The sequence below is a fragment of the Lactuca serriola genome, chromosome 5 (genome assembly GCF_051521515.1).
Source record: "Lactuca serriola cultivar US96UC23 chromosome 5, Lser_US96UC23_V15, whole genome shotgun sequence".
NCBI classification, from domain to species: Eukaryota; Viridiplantae; Streptophyta; class Magnoliopsida; order Asterales; family Asteraceae; genus Lactuca; species Lactuca serriola.
Genome location: NC_136412.1, coordinates 117,682,518 through 117,688,205, shown reverse-complemented (window position 1 = coordinate 117,688,205; position 5,688 = coordinate 117,682,518).

The following is a 5,688-nucleotide window of genomic DNA, read 5'->3' as shown; positions in this document are numbered from 1 at the left end:
CCAGTCCCATAAAAGGGAATAGGTTTTCCGTTGGAGAAGTCTTTGTAAGTACATACCCCGGAACGGCCTTGGCTTTGGCCATTTGTAAAGCTGTTTATTCCTCCTCCTGACCCGTTGTTACTCATTTGTGCCATTGCTGCGGTTACAGCGGCTGTTACAGCAGTTTGGAACATAGTTGCATCCATAGTTGGAGGGGGCGGTGGAGGTGGTGTTGGAGCTGAGTTTCTGCGTGATGATCTACGAGGAGGCATGTTCTGGTAGAGAAATAATAATGAACACTATAAGTTTCTAATGATTTGACAATCGTGTACTGGAGGGTTAGTTGTATCTTGTAATTTGTTTTGACTTTAGTTAATGGTTTCAAAGTAGATATAGCAATTTAGATAATCCTATAAGTTTCGAGAGGTATGTAAAGAAGTACTTCATATTTATATATATGTCACACATCCGGTGAGTTACATTATGCTTTGTGTTTAGGAAAATTTGACCTATCTAGAGGTCTCCGATTACAAGTTCAAAGGAAATAAGAAAAACTTTATCCGAGGTCCTATTCTATATTAAAATTGTTGGAGTTGGGCAAGTCCTACTTGCGGTGTGTTGTGCGTTTGGAGCTAGACTCGGCATCCGATTGCCTGACCCCCATTAAGCGCCTTTCAAGAACTGCTTGTTGTTCATTGATCTCTCTTATTTCTGCAAGTGCTGTCACCATTTGGCTTTGAAGCGTCCCTGTATGGAGTTGGGTACTTTCGTGTAGTCCGTCCAGACGACGGATGTCTACGGCGTTACCCTGTGTAGCAGCATTGACCTCAAGGATTCTGGCCGCTTGCATGTCCGACTGGTAGTTCTAGTTGGCTATTGTGCCCACAATAACGGGAAGTGCTCGATCAACTGAGCCTCCCCCACTGACATTGTAAAACTCCCGACACATGCCAAACGGAGGGCGTACACCTAGTTGACGGCTCCAATGGTAGAGATGGCTTCCCCAAATGGGCATGGGACCTTGGTAACCTATTCTGACTTCGGGAGGACGGGGAGCGGGAGGGTTGATTATTTCTGGCTTGGAGTCTGTTCCATCCGAAATATCTTCTTCTTCCTCGACTTCCTCATCGACTTCGAATTCCTCTCCGACTTCCTTTTCAACTTCGAATTCCTCTTCGACTCCCTCTTCGATTTCCTACGGGTCTTCTTCCGGATCTTCGTCTATCCATCCGCGTTACCTTGGTTTGGGTAGTAGGGATCTCCCGGTATACGGAATCCGGCCATTTTGTCTGTACTAGGATAGAGGTATAAGAATTTTATAAGAAAGGAAATTTCTATTTAATGGCATCCTAAGTTTAACTATATCTTATGGTGTTCAAGTTTTTCATTGTCCCATTATTTTATAACAATACTCCTATAGTATTTTAAATTTGCGAGTCTAGAAATTTTATTTGGTAAGTTTTTTACTTGTTGTCCACTACGACCATTTCTCGACGTACGTTGGTCAAATCCAGGATAAATATAGTTGATTAGGCTATATTTATTCTCGATTTGATTGCATACCTCGAGGCCCAATCGTAGTGTCGCAACTTGCCTTAATACTTTTTAGAAAACTTTTTTATGATACGAGACCGATGCATGCGAGTAAAAATGTATATTTTTAAAAGAAAATATATTGTTTATGAAAACGTTTTGTCAGAGGGTTTTTGGTCCCCTTTGCATTTATAGTTTGTATATCTTATTTGGTTCGATATACTTAGTTCACTATAAACAATGCTCTGATACCAATCTGTCACACCCCCAAACCAGAATGGCGGAAACATTCGGGGGTGGGTGACTTCACGTAGTACCATAACAATTGAATATCGTAAAGAAAGTAACACAACCATCATATATATAATAAAAACGTACATTGTTGCGTTATACATGTTCCAAAAGAATATTACAATATGATGATTTAAAATGTTTGATAATAAACGCCTTTAGCGTTCCTTCTTCATAAGCTGGGAGTTACCTGTATTACTGATTCCCTGAGAAATACAAGAGGTTTCGAAAAAGTGTCAACAATAAAGTTCGTGAGTTCATAAGTGTTTTGTACTGAAAAAGTATGTCTTTTTGGAAGAAAATAGATGAACGTGGTTTTCAGAAAATCCAATATTTTCCACATATAGTTTGAAAAGTTCCCAAGGTTGTAGGGCGTTAGTATCTTTCGTACTTAAATGATAAAGATAAGTTTTTTACTCAAAATAATGTAAATACTGAATGCATGTATAAATCTCATAAATCAAGCTTGTTTTTATACTTTCGTGTGAGTCTTATAACCATACTATTGACACAGACTGCCTGTAACAACATTCTTCAGGTGTTGTAGTGTTATGACATTTGTCACCCTAGACCTGCCGGTCTAATTGTAGCTAACAGTTTAGGTGCGAGGTTGTTAATCCCGTATAGATCTATACACAAGTATCACGTTCTCCTTCCAAGAGATTATGGATTATAATACAGGACTTGAAATGCATACTTAAAAGTACGTTGAAGTTGAATATCTCACGCCACTTAGTATAAATAGATTTACGATAAGAAAGACTCTATTTCACTTTAGATGAAAGTAATTCGTTTTTCAAGATGTATATGTAAGAATATATGAATAATTCACAAACTATACCCATTATAGTTTTTCTAAAAGTGTGTTCCTAAACTTTATGAAGTAAGATGTTGGTATCAAAATAACAATAAAATAGATGTTGTATTTATAAAGTGATATGTTTTCTTGTATTGTACTTGTATAAGCCCCCTAAAACATGAAAAGACTTGAAAAGTAGGGGTATGAACTCACTTGTTCGGTTTGAAGAACTTCCACAACGGAAAGCTGCGTCTTCGAGCTTCTCGGGGATTTCAGTTGCGTAGAACCTTCGGCGGGGGCTCGAGTGTGGAAATCAAGGGTGTCGGGATGGCCTCTGGTGCTTTAGAGTGTGTGAGAGTGAGTGAAAGTTTGAGAGAGATGTTCCAAAATCCGGAGTTTATGCCTTCTATTTATAGGGCTGAAGGCGCGAGTACGCTGGGCGTACCACCGGAGTACACTGGGCGTACTTCGGTTACGCTGGGCGTAACTTTACGTCATGGCTTACGACTCGGTTCTAGTTAGCCGTAGAGCTTGCAGCCGATGGGACTCGACCCTGCGCCTGAGTACGCTGGGTGTACTCCTGAATTACGCTGGGCGTAATTCTGGCTTCCATCTTCTAAATTCCGTAACTTTCGCGTACGGGCTCCGTTTTTCGCATTCTTTATATCCACGCGTAGGTGACATTATGGTCTATAACTTTCATTTAGACTCCGTCAGCTAGTTTTGACATTATTTTTAATGCTACGTTTTTAATAGGCCGGGACTGCTAAAGTTCGTTAAAAATTCATAACTTCTTTATCCGACGTCTGTTTTCGCTTGTGTTTTTATCATCTTACTCCTATTGTGGAGACCTTCAACTCTTTTTTAGGTTGCGTTAGCTAAACATCGTCTGATCTTTAATTCGAGTTTTTAGCTCTCTACCACTGTTACGAAACTTAGAAAATTCGTAACTTCTTCATACGAGGTCCAATTTGGGCGATCTTTTTAAGTACGTTTACAGTTTAACGAACTCTAAAACTTTTGTTTAGATACTTAAGGATAAAATGCATTTTATTAGAATTTCACTTTTTACGTTAAATAGTGTTTTACCGGGTGTGTCGTGAATATTTGAGTGGTCATAGTTTCTTCAATATAACCCGGTTTCGAATGCTCTTTATGTTTTTGAAAACCTTGGCACGATATCTAACATTTGATGCATCCCAATTTAGATATTTGAACACTTTATTTTTGAGGTTAATTTCGTTGATTCCAAATAGTTTTCGTTGTATTTGACTTTTGAGTGTTACATTGCTTTTGGAAAAATATAGGGTTGTCACATCATCCCCCCGTTAGAGGAATTTCATCCCGAAATTTAATCTAAGACCGAGTTTACGGGTTAAAGAAGAGATACAGGTACTTTTGTTTCATCTGATCCTCGCGTTCCCAGTTGTATTCAGGTCCTCTCTTGGCGTTCCAGCGGACCTTTACAATAGGTATGCGGCTTTGTTTAGTCCTTTTAATTTCCCGATCCATGATCTCTACTGGTTCTTCTACGAATTGGAGATTCTCATTTATTGCAATTTCGTCCAGAGGGATGAAAAGGGTCTCATCGGACAAGCACTTCTTTAGGTTTGATACGTGAAAGGTAGGGTGTACGTTGTGGAGTTCCTGAGGTAATCAAAGTTTGTAAGCCACCGGACCGATCCTGGCAAGGATCTCGAATGGTCCAATGTATCTTGGGTTCAGTTTCCCATGCTTTCCGAAACGTATTAATCCTTCCCAGGGCGAGACTTTTAGTAGGACACGGTCTCCAACCTGGAATTCCAAGGGTTTCCGTCTTTTATCCGCATAACGCTTTTGTTTGTCCCTTGATGCTTTCAGTCGTTCCCGGATCTGAACAATCTTCTCTGTAGTTTCCCTTATGATTTCTGGCCCAGTGAGTGTGTTGTCTGTTGCTTGTCCTCTTGCTAGTTATGTGTCACCTACTTCAGCCCAGCACAGAGGTGATCTGCATTCACGGCCGTAGAGGGCTTCAAACGGGGCAGCCTTGATGCTAGTGTGGTAGCTATTGTTGTACGAAAACTCGACCAAGGATAGATGGGTGTCCCATGCTTTGCCAAAATCGATTACGCAAGATCTCAACATATCTTCTAGGGTTTGTATGGTTCTCTCACTCTGGCCGTCAGTTTGTGGGTGATAAGCTGTACTCATGTCTAGTCTTGTTCCTAGAGATTTTTGCAACGACTGCCAGAATCTTGAAGTGAATCTACTATCTTGGTCCGAGATAATGGATATGGGCACACTATGCAACGACTGAGGTATGTTCTAGTTAGTTTCTCCAATTTATCCGTTTCTTTGATTGGTAGGAAGTGCGTTGATTTAGTTAATCTGTCGACGATCACCCAGATGGTGTCGAGTCCGCTTGCCATCTTGGGTAATTTGGTTATGAAATCCATGGTTATCCGCTCCCACTTCCATTCGGGTATTTCTGGTTGTTGCAACAATCCCGAGGGCTTTTCGTATTCCACCTTGACTTTGGCGCACGTCAAACATTTGCTCACGTAGGTAGCAATTTCGGCTTTCATGTTCGGCCACCAGTACAGTTTCTTGAGGTCGAGATACATCTTATCAGAGCCGGGATGTATGGAGTATCGTGTCTTATAGGCTTCGTTCATGACGACTTTTCTGAATCCGCCAAAATTCGGTGTCCAGATCCGATCCATGAAGTAACGAACTCCATCGTTCTTGACTTCAAGCTTCTTATCCATTCCCTTTAAGGCTTCTCCTGTCACATTTTCGGATTTTAAGGCTTCTATTTGGGCTTCCTTGATTTGCGTGGACAGGTGTGAATGGATTGTCATAGTTAGAGACTTCACTCTGCAGACCGAGTATTCCTTCCGGCTGAGAGCATCGGCCACCACGTTAGCCTTTCCGGGATGATATCGAATTTCGCATTCGTAATCATTTAGTAGTTCTACCCACCGTCTTTGTCTCATGTTGAGTTATTTCTGGTTGAGGATATGTTGGAGGCTTTTATGATCGGTGAAGATTGTACATTTTGTGCCGTAGAGATAGTGCCTCCATATCTTTAGAGCAAAAATGACTGC